The sequence below is a fragment of the Nerophis lumbriciformis genome, linkage group LG35, assembly GCF_033978685.3.
Source record: "Nerophis lumbriciformis linkage group LG35, RoL_Nlum_v2.1, whole genome shotgun sequence".
In the NCBI taxonomy this organism is placed as follows: Eukaryota; Metazoa; Chordata; class Actinopteri; order Syngnathiformes; family Syngnathidae; genus Nerophis; species Nerophis lumbriciformis.
This window is the reverse complement of record NC_084582.2, coordinates 9190596-9210000: the sequence shown is the minus strand read 5'-3', so window position 1 is coordinate 9210000 and position 19405 is coordinate 9190596. Positions and strand designations below refer to the sequence as shown.

The window sequence follows — 19405 nt, the reverse complement described above, 5'->3', positions numbered from 1 at the left end:
AAAAATGATTTTCAAGGTAAAAAAAATGATTTTCAAGGTAAAAAATGATTTTAATTTTTTTTTAATTTTTTAAAAATGTTTTAAAATTTTTTTTTTGTTTTTTTTTTAACCTTTTTTAAAAAAATTAATTTTTTTTAAACATTTTTTAATTTTTTTTAATTTTTTTAAATGTTTTAATTTTTTTTTAATTAAAAAAAAAAAAAAAAAAATTTTAAGAATTTTTAACTTTTAAAAAAGTTAAAAAAAAGTTAAAAAAAGTTAAAAAATAAAAAATATTTTTTTTTTTTAATTTTTAAAAGAAATTAAAAAAATTAAAACATTTTTTTTAAAATTAAAAACATTTAAAAATATTAAAAAAATTTACAAAAATTTACAAAAATTTACAAAAATTTACAAAAATTTACAAAAATTTACAAAAATTTACAAAAATTTACAAAAATTTACAAAAATTTTATTATTATTTTTTTAAGTTTAAAAAAAAATTAAAATTAAAACAAAAATTTTTAAAAATTAAAACAAAATGTTTTAAGTTAAAACATGATTTTCAAGGTAAAACATTTTTTTCAAGGTACATTTTTTTTTCAAGGTTAAAAATGATTTTCAAGCTTAAAAATGATTTTCAAGGTAAACAAATGATTTTCAAGGTAACATTTTTTTTTCAGGGTAAAAAATGATTTTCAAGGTAAAAAAAAATCCCTCGAGGTAAAAAATTTTTTTCAAGGTTAAAAATGATTTTCAAGGTAAAAAATGATTTTCAAGGTAAAAAATGATTTTCAAGGTAAAAAAAATTTTCAAGGTAAAAATTTTCTTTCAAGGTTAAAAATGATTTTCAAGGTAAAAAATTATTTTCAAGGTAAAAAAAAATTATTTTCAAGGTAAAAAATGATTTTCAATTTTTTTCAATTTTTTAAAAATGTTTTTAATTTTTTCAATTTTTTTTTTACATTTTTCAAAACATTTTAAAACAATTTTTAAAAATGTAAATTTTTTTAAACAATTTTAAAAATTAACATTTTTTTTAGGGTTAGGGTTAGAGTTAGGGTTAGGGTTAGGGTTAGGGTTAGGGTTAAGGTTAGGGTTAAGGTTAGGGTTAGGGTTAGGGTTAGGGTTAGGGTTAAGGTTAGGGTTAAGGTTAGGGTTAGGGTTAAGATTAGGGTTAGGGTTACGGTTAGGGTTAGGGTTAGGGTTAGGGTAAGGGTTAGGGTTAAGATTAGGGTTAGGGTTGGAGTAAAAAGTTTTTAAAAATGTTTAAAAAAAGTTAAAAAAAAAAGTTTAAAAAAAGTTTTAAAAAAAGTTTAAAAAAAGTTTTAAAAAAAGTTTAAAAAAAGTTTTAAAAAGTTAGAAAAAGTTTAAAAAAAAGTTTAAAAAAGTTAAAAAAAAGTTTAAAAAATTAAAAAAAAATTTAAAAATTTAAAAAAATTACAATTTTTTACAAAAATTAAAAAAAAATTAAAAAATGAAAACATTTTTTAAAAAATTTTAAAAGGTAAACAAATGATTTTCAAGGTAAACATTTTTTTTTCAAGGTACCTACTCAGTGGCCTAGTGGTTAGAGTGTCCGCCCTGAGATCGGTAGGTTGTGAGTTCAAACCCCGGCCGAGTCACACCAAAGACTATAAAAATGGGACCCATTACCTCCCTGCTTGGCACTCAGCATCAAGGGTTGGAATTGGGGGTTAAATCACCAAAATGATTCCCGGGCGCGGCCACCGCTGCTGCCCACTGCTCCCCTCCCCTCCCAGGGGGTGATCAAGGGTGATGGGTCAAATGCAGAGAATAATCTCGCCACACCTAGTGTGTGTGTGACAATCATTGGTACTTTAACTTTAACTTTAAAAAAAAATTTTCAAGGTTAAAAATGATTTTCAAGGTAAAAAATTATTTTCAAGGTTAAAAATTATTTTCAAGGTAAAAAATGATTTTCAAGGTAAAAAATGATTTTCAAGGTAAACAAATGATTTTCGAGGTAAAATTTTTTTTTCAAGGTAACATTTTTTTTTCAAGGTTAAAAATGATTTTCAAGGTAAAAAATGATTTTCAAGGTTAAAAATGCATTTCAAGTTCCATCCATCCATCCATTTACTACCGCTTATTCCCTTTGGGGTCGCGGGGTGCGCTGGAGCCTATCTCAGCTACAATCGGGCGGAAGGCGGGGTACACCCTGGACAAGTCGCCACCTCATCGCAAAAATGATTTTCAAGGTAAAAAAAAATGTTTCAAAGTAACATTTTTTTTTCAAGGTTGAAAATGATTTTCAAGGTAAACAAATGATTTTCAAGGTAACATTTTTTTTTCAAGGTAAAAAATGATTTTCAAGGTAAAAAAAAATTTTCAAGGTAAAATTTTTTTTTCAAGGTTAAAAATGATTTTCAAGGTTAAAAATGATTTTCAAAGTAAAAAATGATTTTCAAGGTTAAAAATGATTTTCAAGGTAAAAAATGATTTTCAAGGTTAAAAATGATTTTCAAGGTAAAAAATGAATTTCAAGGTAAAAAAATTTTTTCAAGTTAAATTTTTTTTTCAAGGTTGAAAATGATTTTCAAGGTAAACAAATGATTTTCAAGGTAAAAAAAATTTTTCAAGGTAATTTTTTTTTTTCAAGGTTAAAAATGATTTTCAAGGTAAACAAATGATTTTCAAGGTAAAAAATTTTTTTCAAGGTAAAATTTTTTTTTCAAGGTAAAAAATGATGGCTAGTATCTTATTCACCATTTGATTGGCAGCAGTTAACGAGTTATGTTTAAAAGCTCATACCAGCATTCTTCCCTGCTTGGCACTCAGCATCAACGGTTGGAATTGGGGGTTAAATAACCAAAAATGATTCCCGGGCGCGGCGCCGCTGCTGCCCACTACTCCCCTCACATCCCAGGGGTGAGCAAGGGGATGGGTCAAATGCAGATGACAAATTTCACCACACCTAGTGTGTGTGTGACAATCATTGGTACTTTAACTTAACTTTAACTTTACACATACAAACTGTAGCACACAAAAAAGCACATTTAATAAAAAAAACGTTATTATGATCTTACCTTTACTTATAAGTGCGGGAACAGTGGTGTTCGTGTTGGAGGAGTTGTGAATGAATGAAATATGAAATCCGTGCTGCAGTCTGCAGGTGTACCTAATGTTGTGTCCCAGCAGTCGTTCACGGCTCCTCCGGCGCGAGCATTGTTGTTTTTGCACTTTTTGGCTTCTTGTTAAGTGACTTTTTTTTGGGTGGATTCGGTCTTGCACGTGGAGGGTTTGTGTGTGGGCTTTGGTTGGTGTGGCGCTCCCGTCGGGGGGTGCATTCTGCAACGGAGGTGCATTAACCGGCACCAGGAGGCGGGATTACTGCGAGCCTCACACAGTGCGTCTTCGCAGCAGTTTTATGAATGCTCAGCACAAGAAATACGTTACACACATACAGTTGTTGACAAAATACACTGTACATTATATACCTCAGCTAACTAAACTATGGAAATGTATAATATAGTTCATATAGCAATACAGTCTCACTGCACAGCAGGCCAGCAGTTAGCCGAGTCTGCAATCCATGTTGAGGCACAACTCAGTGACGTGCCTCAACTGGCTGCTGATCACCGCACCGTCTCTTCTCAGTATTTGAACGGCAAATGTGAAAATTCAGCGATTTTGAATAAAAATAATCTAAAACTGGTGAAGTTAAATGGAAAATAACTTTATAGTATAATCACTGGATACATATAACAATTTAATTAATTGTTTTTCTTTTTACATTTTTTTCTTTCCATGATATATATATATATATATATATATATATATATATATATATATATATATATATATATATATATATATATATATATATATATATATATATATATATATATATATATGCATAATTATCCTACATTAGGACACTTTTGGTATTATTGATCATACATTGGACAGAAGTGTAAAAACAATATATAGGCTATCCCTCTTTAAAAACATGTCCACGGGAAAGATGTTGAAATGAAATTGTATTGTAATATTGCAACCGATTGTTACAGCCAAGTGTTTAACAGAGAAAAATGTAAAACTGTTTCACAAGCATCTACCAAGGATTGAGAAATTATGAATGTGTATATTATTTTAGTTTTTTTCTTACAGTACAATGAACATGTGTACAACTACTACACTATACTAATACTGTCTGTATAATCTAATAACTAATACAAATGTAACAAATATACATGTCGTGTGCCTATTTCAAACACATAAATCGGCAAACTGCATCAATACTTTGCTTTTTCCTTTGAATAGTATTCTTTTACATGTGTACAAAAAATATAATAATTATTCTCAATGGAATGCAATAAAAGGATTTGTGATGGTTGCACATTAAATGTATGTACGGATGACCTTTAACCTTCCGAAACACCATGTGAAGCCATCCAATAAATGAGGGTGGCGTTCAAATTGTGTTACACTCAAGTGTTTATACTGAACTCTTGTGTTCCGAGTCTGCATTACATTGAACAGGATCTTTCCTTTCATGAATAAAAATGGCAAGACAATCAACTACAACAGTGACTCTCAACCTTATTTCAATGAAACACCCCATGTTGAATGTTTAATTCAGTCAAATAACAGCCCCTAATCCGAAAATCGTTTTTCTTTGGTTGAAAAAAAGATATAAAACATAGTCAGGTAGCATCAGTGATATGATTTATTATTGTCCTAAACAGTGCTCACTTGTAGCGTTCTTGTGTGAAACATTTGGAAATACAAATACATAATGTGGATGTATATGTATTTTTTTTATATTACAAAACTTGACAAAATATTTTACGACTATAATTAGATATATGTTCTTAAACGCAAATAAATATTAATTTATAAAGTTGATTTGATATTTAATTTCTGGATAAAAACTAAACATTTCATTATGTCTCTCTCAGTTACAATTACCATAATATTAAAATGATCTACTGTTTATATTTAATCAAGTTAGTTAAAGTTAGTTCAAGTTAAAGTACCAATGAGTGTCACACACTAGGTGTGGTGAAATTGGTCCTCTGCATTTGACCCATCCCCTTGTTCACTCCCGGGATGTGAGGGGAGCAGTGAGCAGCAGCGGTGGCCGCGCTCGGGAATCATTTTTGGTGATTTAACCCCCAATTCCAACCCTTGATGCTGAGTGCCAAGCAGGGAGGTAATGGGTCCCAGTTTTATAGTCTTTGGGATTACTTTTTTTTTTTTTTTTTTTTGGCATAAAAAATACAATCATGCGTGCTTACGGACTGTATCCCTGCAGACTGTATTGATCTATATTGATATATAATGTAGGAACCAGAAATATTAGTAACAGAAAGAGAAAACCCTTTTGTGCGAATGAGTGTGAATGAGTGTATATGGGGAGGGAGGTTTTTTGGGTTGGTGCACTAATTGTAAGTGTATCTTGTGTTTTTTATGTTGATTTAACAAAAATGTTAAAAAAAAAAGTATTTATTTTAATTTTAAAAAATTGTTTTATTTCTTGTGCGGCCCGGTACCAATCGACCGGTGGTTGGGGACCACTGTGTTAGATGATAAACTTTCGAAATTAGTTATAAAATGACGCCATAAATGTTAAAATAAATACAGGCCTACTCGGAAAAGTTCAATAATAAGGTTGCTTGACTCAAATAAAGAATGTCTAAGACTACCCTTACCCCCTATCGAAAATGCACAATGGTTTCTTCCACTTGGATAGGCAATATTACCTATGAGCACATCAGAGTCACACAGACAGTCATGACATCATCAAAGCTCACAATTAAGCTTTCAAACACAACGCCAACATTTTGGGATAAGAATGAGGCGGTAAAAGAAAGGTAAAAATATAATCAATCTATTTGTGGGAGCATAGAAGAAAGTTATGTACAAACCCCAAAACCAGTGAAGTTGGCACATTGTGTAAATCGTAAGTAAAAACAGAATACAATGATTTTCAAATTATTTTCAACCTATATTCAATTGAATAGACTGCAAAGACAAGCTACTTAACGTTCGAACTGGAAAACTTTGTTATTTTTTGAAAATATTAGCTAATTTGGAATTTGATGCATGCAACATGTTTCAAAAAAGCTGGCACAAGTGGAAAAAACTTGACAAATTTCAGGTATCAAACACTTATTTGGAACATCCCACAGGTGAACAGGCTAATTGAGAACAGGTGGGTGCCATGATTGGGTATAAAAGTAGCTTCCATGAAATGCTCAGTGATTCAGAAACAAGGATTGGGCGAGGGTCACCCCTTTGTGAACAAATGCTTGAGCAAATTGTCGAACAGTTTAAGAACAACATTTCTCAACAAGCTATTCCAAGGAATTTAGGGCATTCACCATCTACGGTCCGTAATATCATCAAAAGGTTCAGAGAATCTGGAGAAATCACTGCACGTAAGCAATGATATTACGGACCTTCGATCCCTCAGGCGGTACTGCATCAACAAGCGACATCAGTGTGTAAAGGATATCACCACATGGGCTCAGGAACACTTCAGAAAACCACTGTCAGTAACTACAGTTTGTCGCTACATCTTTAAGTGCAAGTTCAAACTCTACTATGCAAAGTCAAAGCCATTTATTAACAACACCCAGAAACGCCACCAGCTTCACTGGGCTTGAGCTCATCTAAGATAGACTGATGCAAAGTGGAAAAGTGTTCGGTGGTCTGACGAGTCCACATTTCAAATTGTTTTTGGAAACTGTGGACGTCGTGTCCTCCGGACCAAAGAGGAAAAGAACCATCCGGATTGTTATAGGCGCAATGTTGAAAAGCCAGCATCTGTGATGGTATGGGGGTGTATTAGTGCCCAAGGCATGGGTAACTTACACATCTGTGAAGGGACCATAAATGCTGAAAGGTACATACAGGTTTTGGAGCAACATATGTTGCCATCCAAGCAACGTTATCATGGACGCCCCTGCTTATTCAGCAAGACAATGCCAAGCAACGTGTTACAACAACGTGGCTTCATAGTAAAAGAGTGCGAGTACTAGACTGGCCTGCCTGTAGTCCAGACCTGTCTCCCATTGAAAATGTGTGGCGCAATACGAAGCCTAAAATACCACAACGGAGACCGGACTGTTGAACAACTTAAGCTGTACATCAAGAAAGATTGGGAAATAATTCCACCTGAAAAGCTTCAAAATTTGGTCTCCTCTGTTTCTAGACATTTACTGAGTGTTGTTAAAAGGAAAGGTCATGTAACACAGTGGTAGAAATTTCCCTGTGCCAATTTTTTTGCAATGTGTTGCTGCCAGTATGGTTATTTGCAAAAAAAAAAAGAAGTTTCTCCGTTCAAATATTAAATATCTTGTCTTTGCAGCCTATTCAATTGAATATAAGTTGAAAAGGATTTGCATGTCATTGTATTCTGTTTTTATTTACGAATTACAAAACGTCCCAACTTCACTGGTTTTGGGTTTTGTACAAGTTTCACTTTTACGTCTCATTGGACATAACTGTGAGGTGTTCAAAGACCCCTGATTAAAGTTAGAAACAGGGGCATCACTATGTGTTACTGTAAGACAGCAGGAGGGAGACTTAACCCTGAGTAGATGCACTAATGACAATAATAACATAATATAGTGTGTCATTATGATTTGTATTATCCACTGATAATAATCCTATGTGTATCAGCTAATCTTTACTTTACACCAAAGTAAAAGAAAACTTGACTTATTTTTAATTGTATTTCAGTAAATAATGACAGATTATATAAATATTTAAAATATTATTCTAGCCACTTAATATTAAATTTCCCATTTTTGGGGAAAAAAACTAAGCAAAAATAGAATGATTTAAAAAAACAAACAAAAAAAACAACTAATGTGGAAAAACAGTGGATTACATGTTTTGGCATTAAGTTACTACAGTGGTTCACTTTTTTTTTTTTTTTTCACGCTACCCATAAGGGACAGACATTTTTTCACGACCCCCTGCCCCCAACTTTAAATATTGAGAACCTGATAATATTTATTTATTTAATTATAGCTATATTTTGCATTATCCGATTATAGGAATAAAATAATAAAATGAGCTGAGATAACAAACAAATTAAGAAGTAATACTTGAAACTCAGGAACACTTCAGAAAATCACTGTCAGTAATGACAGTTCGTCACTACATCTGTAAGTGGAAGTTAAAACTCTACTATGCAAAGCGAAAGCCATTTATCAACAACACCCAGAAACGCCGTCGGCTTCGCTGGGCCCGAGCTCCTCTAAGATAGACTGATGCAAAGTGGAAAAGTGTTCTGTGGTCTGACGAGTCCACATTTCAAATTGTTTTTGGAAACTGTTGTGTCCTCCGGAACAAAGAGGAAAAGAACCATCCGGATTGTTCTCGGCGAAAAGTTGAAAAGCCAGCATCTGTGATGGTATGGGGGTGTATTAGTGCCCAAGGCATGGGTAACTTACACATCTGTGAAGGTGCCATTAATGCTGAAAGGTGATAATGATAATAACGATGTGTCATAATGATTTGTATTATCCACTGATAATAATCCCATGTGTATCAGCTAATCTTTACTTCACACTGAAGTAAAATAAAACTTGACTTATTTCTAATCATATTATATAAATTCACTTTATATTGAATTTCCCCTTTTTTTGGAAGAAGAAAAAACCCAAAATAATGTTTTTCTTTTTTTAAAAACAAAACCTAATGTGGAAAAACAGTGGATTACACGTTTTGGCATTAAGTGGTTCCAATGGTTTTTTTCACGCTCCCCATAAGGGACAGACATTTTTTCATGACCCCCCTCCCCTCAACTTTAAATACCGTATTCTTCGGACTATAAGGCGCTCCGGAGTATAAGTCGCACCGGCCGAAAATGCATAACAAAGAAGAAAAAAAACATATATAAGTCGCACTGGAGTATAAGTCGCATTTTTGGGGGAAATATATTTGATAAAACCCAACACCAAGAATAGACATTTGAAAGGCAATTTAAAATAAACAACAGGCTGAATAAGTGTACGTTATATGAGGCATAAATAACCAACTGAGAACGTGCCTGGTATGTTAACGTAACATATTATGGTAAGAGTCATTCAAATAACTATAACATATAGAACATGCTATACGTTTACCAAACAATCTGTCACTCCTAATCGCTAAATCCCATGAAATCTTAAACGTCTAGTCTCTTACGTGAATGAGATAAATAATATTATTTGATATTTTACGGCATACTTGCCAACCTTGAGACCTCCGATTTCAGGGGGGGGGGGGGGGGGGGGGGGCGTGGTCGAGGGTCGGGGGCGTGGTTAGGGGCGTGGTTAAGAGGGGAGGAGTATATTTACAGCTTGAATTCACCAAGTCAAGTATTTCCTATATATATATATAGGAAATACTTGACTTTCGGTGAATTCTAGCTATATATATATACTGTATATATATTTATTTTATTATATATATACCGGTATATATACAGGTAAAAGCCAGTAAATTAGAATATTTTGAAAAACTTGATTTATTTCAGTAATTGCATTCAAAAGGTGTAACTTGTACATTATATTTATTCATTGCACACAGACTGATGCATTAAAATGTTTATTTAATTTAATTTTGATGATTTGAAGTGGCAACAAATGAAAATCCAAAATTCCGTGTGTCACAAAATTAGAATATTACTTAAGGCTAATACAAAAAAGGGATTTTTAGAAATGTTGGCCAACTGAAAAGTATGAAAATGAAAAATATGAGCATGTACAATACTCAATACTTGGTTGGAGCTCCTTTTGCCTCAATTACTGCGTTAATGCGGCGTGGCATGGAGTCGATGAGTTTCTGGCACTGCTCAGGTGTTATGAGAGCCCAGGTTGCTCTGATAGTGGCCTTCAACTCTTCTGCGTTTTTGGGTCTGGCATTCTGCATCTTCCTTTTCACAATACCCCACAGATTTTCTATGGGGCTAAGGTCAGGGGAGTTGGCGGGCCAATTTAGAACAGAAATACCATGGTCCGTAAACCAGGCACGGGTAGATTTTGCGCTGTGTGCAGGCGCCAAGTCCTGTTGGAACTTGAAATCTCCATCTCCATAGAGCAGGTCAGCAGCAGGAAGCATGAAGTGCTCTAAAACTTGCTGGTAGACGGCTGCGTTGACCCTGGATCTCAGGAAACAGAGTGGACGGACACCAGCAGATGACATGGCACCCCAAACCATCACCCAACCATGCAAATTTTGCATTTCCTTTGGAAATCGAGGTCCCAGGGTCTGGAGGAAGACAGGAGAGGCACAGGATCCACGTTGCCTGAAGTCTAGTGTAAAGTTTCCACCATCAGTGAGATCCAGGGTCCAGGGTGAGATCCAGGGTCAACGCAGCCGTCTACCAGCAAGTTTTAGAGCACTTCATGCTTCCTGCTGCTGACCTGCTCTATGGAGATGGAGATTTCAAGTTCCAACAGGATTTGGCGCCTGCACACAGCGCAAAATCTACCCGTGCCTGGTTTACGGACCATGGTATTTCTGTTCTAAATTGGCCCGCCAACTCCCCTGACCTTAGCCCCATAGAAAATCTGTGGGGTATTGTGAAAAGGAAGATGCAGAATGCCAGACCCAAAAACGCAGAAGAGTTGAAGGCCACTATCAGAGCAACCTGGGCTCTCATAACACCTGAGCAGTGCCAGAAACTCATCAACTCCATGCCACGCCGCATTAACGCAGTAATTGAGGCAAAAGGAGCTCCAACCAAGTATTGAGTATTGTACATGCTCATATTTTTCATTTTCATACTTTTCAGTTGGCCAACATTTCTAAAAATCCCTTTTTTGTATTAGCCTTAAGTAATATTCTAATTTTGTGACACACGGAATTTTGGATTTTCATTTGTTGCCACTTCGAATCATCAAAATTAAATGAAATAAACATTTGAATGCATCAGTCTGTGTGCAATGAATAAATATAATGTTCAAGTTACACCTTTTGAATGCAATTACTGAAATAAATCAAGTTTTTCAAAATATTCTAATTTACTGGCTTTTACCAGTATATATATATTTATATAATTAAGAGAAATACTTGAATTTCAGTGTTCATTTATTTACACATATACACACACATAACACTCATCTAGTCATTGTTGAGTTAAGGGTTGAATTGTCCATCCTTGTTCTATTCTCTGTCACTATTTTTCTAACCATGCTGAACACCCTCTCTGATGATGCATTCTGCTTCGTCTCCTTGTGTGCGCAGTTGTGCACTGCACTCTCTAAAAGCCCTAGATGTTGTTGTCACATATGCATGTACAGTAGATGGCAGTATTGTCCTGTTTAAGAGTGTCACAACATTTATGTTTACGGCAGACAAACTGCTTTACGTTAGACGAAAACGTGACTGCTGTTGTTGTGCGTTGTTGCCGCGCTGGGAGGACGTTAATGAAACTGCCTAACAATAACCCCACATAAGAAACCAAAAACTCGCCCTCCATCATTCTACAGTTATAACGTGATTGGGCAGGCACGCTGTTTATATTGTGGGAAAGCGGACGTGAAAACAGGCTGTCGACACGTCACTCAGGTCCGCATGAATTTCGGGAGATTTTCGGGAGAAAATTTGTCCCGGTAGGTTTTCGGGAGAGGCGCTGAATTTCGGGAGTCTCCCGGAAAATCCGGGAGGGTTGGAAAGTATGTTTTACGGTAATGTGTTAATAATTTCACACATAAGTCGCTCCTGAGCATACTTGCCAACTTTGAGACCTCCGATTTCGGGAGGTGGGGGGGTGGGGGGCGTGGGGCGTGGTCGGGGGTGGGACGGGGGCGTGGTTGAGGGCGCGGGCGTGGTTAAGAGGGGAAGAGTATATTGACATATATATATATACATATATATACATATGTATATATATATATATATATATATATATATATATATATATATATATATATATATATATATATATATATCTACATCCTGAAAATATGCAAACAAAACTGTGTTTAGATAATTGATACTTCAAACTTGCATAAATAAATCTTAAGGAATATAACAACTTGGCTTCTGAGAGCTTCAAAATGTGATGAATAAAATGCTAAAGTTGTTGAGAAACAAGCAATTATTTTAATAATTAAATATGGTCATTTTAAATGAATTATTATGATCATTTAATTATTAATTATTTCCAATATGTTTATTTTAATGTATAATTCTATGGCTGGATGTAATAAGGAGTCAGAAAAAATACAAATAAAAATACAATTAATTTTGATGTTTTTAGCAAAATATAGTAACAATGTATTTAGTTTTTTTTTTTTAAATTAATAAATATATTTATTTTTAGGTAAGATAAACATAATAATACAATTTATTTCTAGTCTGGATGATTTAGTTCTTGTCACCCGGTGTTCCTCACGTCATAAAAAAAAGGCTGTCCTCACTCAGGTCCGCATAAAGCTGGAGGGGGCGTGGCCTCCAGCTCCAGCTGAAAATCGGGAGATTTTCGGGAGAATATTTGTCCCGGGAGGTTTTCGGGAGAGGCGCTGAATTTCGGGAGTCTCCCGGAAAATTCGGGAGGGTTGGCAAGTATGCTCCTGAGTATAAGTCGCACCACCGGCCAAACTATGAAAAAAAACTGCGACTAAAAGTCCGAAAAATACGGTATTGAGAACCTGATAATACTTATTTAGTTAAACATAGCTATATTTCGCATTATCTGATTATCGGAATCGAATAATCAAAATGAGCTGCGTTGACAAACACACGCACACACACACACACACACACATACACACCTTACTGTGGGCCAGTGAAAAGTATTGTGTTTAGTATCTGATAGCGGTGTGTTCCACTGAAGTATATTTTAGATACTCTATTATACCATTGGATACAAATTTGCCAGAAAAGCATTTTTGAGATTCTCCCAGGGATATTTTGTCTACAATTGTGTCTCTTTGCAATAATAAGGACATTATGATCCGAACAAAGGCGCAAGAAAGCCTACTTTGTGAGTAATTCCGTAGAGTGGGAGGGTCTCACTGGCCGCTCTTGTGTGTATTGCGGTAAAAAAACCAAAAAAAAAACCCCAACAACATTCAATCATTCTTCCAAGTTCAGCACTGTTGCTGCTGCTTCGTTTGGCTGTTTTGACCGCAACCGAGCCACTCCTCGGGTGGGACAGAAGACAAGGTACAGTAAAATAAAAGGTCTATTTAGAGAATGTCATCAAGGTGTCATCTGTTTGTTTTTAATGATCTTGATCAAGATAATTCCAACCTTAATCTTGTAAAATGATAATAATGAGCTGCACGTCACCTGTGCACTTGTTGTTAATGCGCCTTATCTCTCCCGTGAAAACCATATCTCAGCACATGGCAAGGCCAAGTGTTAAGTCTGGTCAAAGGTAGCCTTGATTGGTCCACACAGGCTGCTTTCCACTGGCCTCGCGTTTGCCCTGCCGAGGTGGATGCCAGGAGGGATTAGGTGGGCTGAAATCCCCCCCCCCCGTTAGTGGATGAGGAAGTGAAAGCTACTTCTCATGTGAAGAAAATGTGCAGCAATGCATCAGCCATGAATGCTGCTTTGTCCTCCCGCGGGTCATTCGTTCCCTCTCAGGGCTGCTACGTTTGCCAGAGCCCCACCTTCAATGATTCAGTGTTAAAAAAAAAAAAAAAAAAAAAAATGCGCTCAATAATCAAAGCCTTTTACAATGACACTGCACATCCACAACAACATGTTATCTCTGTTATCTCTCAGTGTGTAATCAGTAAAATGCAATCCTTATTTGTTTGTGGTTGTTAGTTGATAGCCGTCACTGTCACAATCCCGACTACCTGGAGATATCGTCTGACATGATCCTGCACTGGTGAGGTGAGTATTTATTCATTTTTATTGTTGAATACCGGGACCTTGTAAAAGTAGAAGGAAGTTGTTTGGCAATGCAATTTTAAACAGGCACATTATATTGCATAATGTAATGTGATTACAGGGAATGATGGAATGTATTAATTGTGAGAGGGTGAGTCAGTTGTAATGATGAATCAGGATTTTAATGCAAAACAAACTGCTTGAGTAACTTTTTCCCCCAAACACAAAATAAACACAAAGATTAAGATAATAATAAAATAAATAAATAAATAAATAATTTTATTGTAAACATTTTAATTACAATTTTTAAATTTTAAATGTCATTGTAGCAAGTACAACGAAGTTGTGTGAGGTCCTATTCATTGCAAAAAACAAAAACATATCAACGCATTTTTTCTCCGCATTCGGATTTTTACCAAACATTTCCAATATTATGATGCCAAACATTGTTTTCCGACGCATTATTCTGCAGAATCCAGTGCCCAAACAAAGAATCCCACGCGTCGGTAAATCAGTCGCGTTTTTTTTTAATTGTTGCAAAATAACCCACCAGGGGGCCAAAGAAAGTTGCAAGTGCCAGCGCTTTGAGGAAAAAAGCTGATCGACACTATTGACTTCAAGAAAGAACAAAACTTTTTTCACACTTTTGAGACAATGTTTATCATTTTATAACCAAATTTGAATGATGCATGTTTTGTACTAAAACTAATTCAAAGGGAAGAACGTTTTTTTTTTTATATTTGTGAAAAATACCAATTTTTACATCAATAGAACCTAAATGGAAAAAAAAAGAAATTGGATAAAATTGTAAATAAATAAGCTCTGCTTCTTCCTACTCCTTTTCGGACGTGCTGTAATGAAACAACTGGAAATGTGTAAAGCATTACATTGTATCGTATGCATGTTCGAAATAAACTGAAACTGAACTGAACTGATGAGAATCAGCACCTCCAAGTCCGAGTCCATGGTTCTCGCCCGGAAAAGGGTGGAGTGCCATCTCCGGGTTGGGGAGGAGATCTTGCCCCAAGTGGAGGAGTTCAAGTACCTCGGAGTCTTGTTCACGAGTGAGGGAAGAGTGGATCGTGAGATCGACAGGCGGATCGGTGCGGCGTCTTCAGTAATGCGGACGCTGTATCGATCCGTTGTGGTGAAGAAGGAGCTGAGCCGGAAGGCAAAGCTCTCAATTTACCGGTCGATCTACGTTCCCATCCTCACCTATGGTCATGAGCTTTGGGTTATGACCGAAAGGACAAGATCACGGGTACAAGCGGCCGAAATGAGTTTCCTCCGCCGGGTGGCGGGGCTCTCCCTTAGAGATAGGGTGAGAAGCTCTGTCATCCGGGGGGAGCTCAAAGTAAAGCCGTTGCTCCTCCACATCGAGAGGAGCCAGATGAGGTGGTTCGGGCATCTGGTCAGGATGCCACCCGAGCGCCTCCCTAGGGAGGTGTTTAGGGCACGTCCGACCGGTAGGAGGCCACGAGGAAGACCCAGGACACGTTGGGAAGACTATGTCTCCCGGCTGGCCTGGGAACGCCTCGGGATCCCCCGGGAGGAGCTGGACGAAGTGGCTGGGGAGAGGGAAGTCTGGGCTTCCCTGCTTAGGCTGCTGCCCCCGCGACCCGACCTCGGATAAGCGGAAGAAGATGGATGGATGAACTGAACTGAACTGAACAATGAAGACAAAACAAAAAACACAACAAAAATATGTCCTGAATTGCACATTTCGTTACAGATAAATAAGTATTGTAGTTAGTTTATTAATATCGCATCATGGTTTCATGAAAACTTCTTAGAAACAACAAGATTTGGCATGTTGGATATTGCACGGGAGCAGTACCGTATTTTTCAGAGTATAAGTCGCACCGGAGTATAAGTCGCACCTGCCGAAAATGCATAATAAAAAAGGAAAAAAACATATATAAGTCGCACTGGAAAAAACTGCGACTTATAGTCCGAAAAATACGGTAATTGTTGACTTATTATTACGACTACCCTGTGATATGTAGAATTTCTTACACAATGTAAGCAAATAAAATATTGAATGTGGCGACATGTAAGAGTGATGGTGTGGACCAGGGGTCCCCAAACTTTTTGACTTGGGGGCCGCATTGGGTTAAAAGAATTTGGCCGTGGGCCGGGCTGTACCGTATTTTTCGGAGTATAAGTCGCTCCGGAGTATAAGTCGCACCGGCTGAAAATGCATAATAAAGAAGGAAAAAAAACATATAAGTCGCATTGGAGTATAAGTCGCATTTTTGGGGGAAATTTATTTGATAAAACCCAACACCAAGAATAGACATTTGAAAGGCAATTTAAAATAAATAAAGAATAGTGAACAACAGGCTGAATAAGTGTACGTTATATGACGCATAAATAACCAACTGAGAACGTGCCTGCAGTGACGTGCAGTCACTAGAGGCAGGTGAGGCGGGGCCTCACCTGCCATCATGGAAAGAAAAAAATGTAAAAAGAAAAAAAAAAAATTAAATTGTTATATGTATCCAGTGATTATACTATAAAGTTATTTTCCATTTAACTTCACCAGTATTAGATTATTTTTATTCAAAATCGCTGAATTTTCACATTTGCCGTTCAAATATTGAGAAGAGACGGTGCGGTGAACAGCAGCCAGTTGAGGCACGTCACTCAGTGCCTCAACATGGATTGCGGACTCGGCTAACTGCTGGCCTGCTGTGCAGTGAGACCGTATTGCTATATGAATTATATTATACATTTCCATAGTTTAGTTAGCTGAGGTATATAATGTACAGTGTATTTTGTCAACAACTGTATGTGTGTAACGTATTTCTTGTGCTGAGCGATCATACAACGGCTGCAAAAGACGCACTGGCTGAGGCTCCAGTAGCCCCGCCTCCTGCACCCCCCCCGTAGAATTGTTATATCAACTAAAGCCCACACTTAGACTTTCCACGTGCAAGATTGATTCTATTTAAAAAAGTTATTTCATAAGAAGCCAAAAAGTGCAAAAACAATAATGTTCGTGTTGGAGGAGTTGTGAATGACTGCAGGGCCACAACATTAGGTACACCTGCAGACTGCAGGTGTACCTAATTCACAACTCCTCCAACACGAACATTATTGTTTTTGCACTTTTTGGCTTCTTATTAAATAACTTTTGTAACCTATTTTTATTGGCTTTCCTCTTTGTGATGTTAAGTTCCTGTTATGCGCTGTTATACGGTATATGCCTTGAGCTCTTATTTTGAAGGCGCTAAGAGCGGAAGTGATGACATGGGGTGGAGCGGTAGTTTTTGAAAGAAGGTAAATAAAGTGGTCCTCGTGTAAACTGGAGCCTCCGTGTTTGTTATTTTGTAGTTTCATACAGTATAGGCGACATTTATAAATCCTCGGTTACACTTTTTTAAATACATTCAATCTTGCACGTGGAAAGTTTAAGTGAGGGCTTTAGTTGCGGCGCACGGACTTAATTTATAAGTAAAGGTAAGACCATAATAACGCTTTTTTAATTAAATGTGCTTTTTTGTGTGCTACAGTTTGTATGTGTAAAGTTAAAGTTAAGTTAAAGTACCAATGATTGTCACACACACACTAGGTGTAATGAAATTTGTCCTCTGTATTTGACCCATCCCCTTGTTCACCCCCTGGGAGGTGAGGGGAGCAGTGGGCAGCAGCGGCGCCGCACCCGGGAATCATTTTTGGTGATTTAACCCCCAATTCCAACCCTTGATGCTGAGTGCCAAGCAGGGAAGAATGCTGGTATGAGCTTTTAAACATAACCCGTTAACTGCTGCCAATCAAATGGTGAATAAGATACTCTTTAGGGTTCATATGTTTGTAAATCTGACTGTGATGAAGTCAGTGCCTCACCAGCCATCAACCTCACCGCACGTCACTGCGTGCCTGGTATGTTAACGTAACATATTATGGTAAGAGTCATTCAAATAACTATAACATATAGAACATGCTATACGTTTACCAAACAATCTGTCACTCCTAATCGCTAAATCCCATGAAATCTTATACGTCTAGTCTCTTACGTGAATGAGATAAATAATATTATTTGATATTTTACGGTAATGTGTTAATAATTTCACACAAAGGCGCTCCTGAGTATAAGTTGCACCCCCGGCCAAACTATGAAAAAAACTGTGACTTATAGTCCGAAAAATACGGTATATATATATACATATATATATATATATATATATATATATATATATATATATATATATATGTATATATATATATATATATATTTGAGTGCGATCGATGGGAAAATGCATTTTTAGACAATATGATTTGCCTGAGCGACTCTGAGACACCGAGAGAAACAAGCGGTAGAAAATGGATTAGAAAGAACTGATTTAAAAAAAATAATAATAATACAAAAATTAAAATTAAAATTAATTTACCACAGGCACATTATATTGCGTTCGATATAGTGCGGTCCCATATAAAAAAAAAACATTTTTTTCCAACTTTTTCCCCACGGGGCAGATGTTGGACGCTGGCTGGCTGGAAACTCTGCTTCTTTCTACTCCTTTACAGACATAAGAATTGTACACATATAACCACGTGATGTAAATTGTAGGGCTGTCCCCAAAGTTAAATTAGCGCATGCGAACAATCACAAAAAATTCCCGCATTAATCATGTACAAACGCAGATTAAAGGCGCAATTTATTTTGAGAGCACATGCTTCTTTTAACTTTAAAGCGGATGGTTACATAAAAGGGGGAGCAGGATTTTACACGGTCAGTGATCACGTCAAAGATGTGCTCGCTGGTTAATTTCACTTCAAAATACACCCTGACGGTCCTTTAGATAAAACTGTTTGGAGCGAATAAATGACGTGCATTCAAAGTGAAACATAAGAAAAAAGAAAAGCTGGATGACATTATGACAAGAACATTGCATTTGTGTCCAAGTATTGGGCTGTGTTTTAAACGCAAGTCATTTACTGCGATTAATCGCGATTAGTCACAATGTAAAAGTGTGAAAATTCTGATAAAAAATGTAATTGTTTGGCATCACTAGTAATTTGTTAAGCATATTTGAAACAACAAATCATACCAAAAACATAGGCCTCTTTTTGAAATTACACTCAAAGTTCGATATAGTGCGGTCCCATATGATGCAACGTTGTATACAACGTAATTGTGCCGTGGACCCCGGATTTTCACCCATTAACATCGCAGAGTCAATTGCGTTGTTTTTCAGCAAATTATTGCATATTCACAAACTTACAAAGTACATCTTTATGAAAGTCTCCAAAAAGAAGCAATTAAAAAAAAAACTAATAAAATATTGTCCAACAAATGATGTCCAAACCTGTACTGGTGGATAGTGCCCGCACCATTCTGTGACGTGCAGGCACTATCCACCGTTCACGTCACGTCACATGGAGGCACTATCCACCAGTCACGTCAAATGGAGGCGCTATCCACCAGTCAAGTCACGTCACATGGAGGCACTATCCACCAGTCACGTCACGTCACATGGAGGCACTATCCACCAGTCACGTCATATGGAGGCACTATCCACCAGTCAAGTCACGTCACATGGAGGCACTATGCACCAGTCACGTCATATGGAGGCACTATCCACCAGTCACGTCACGTCACATGGAG

General features: G+C 36.5%; 1 protein-coding gene across 3 annotated transcripts in view; it reads left to right on the top strand.

Annotated features, from left to right (window-relative positions):
- Window positions 1-5780: 5780 nt before the first annotated feature.
- The window catches only part of LOC133575151 (cationic amino acid transporter 2-like), a 34809-nt gene continuing 21184 nt past the window's right edge, over window positions 5781-19405 (top strand). For 2 of the 3 annotated variants that reach the window (XM_061927688.2, XM_061927691.2), the window contains exons 1-2: window positions 12389-13116; window positions 13729-13797. The gene's annotated coding sequence lies outside the window, so the exon portion shown is untranslated. Of the gene's footprint in view, window positions 5820-12388; window positions 13117-13728; window positions 13798-19405 lie in introns of those variants that run through there. The other variant, XM_061927690.2, reaches the window with a different exon arrangement.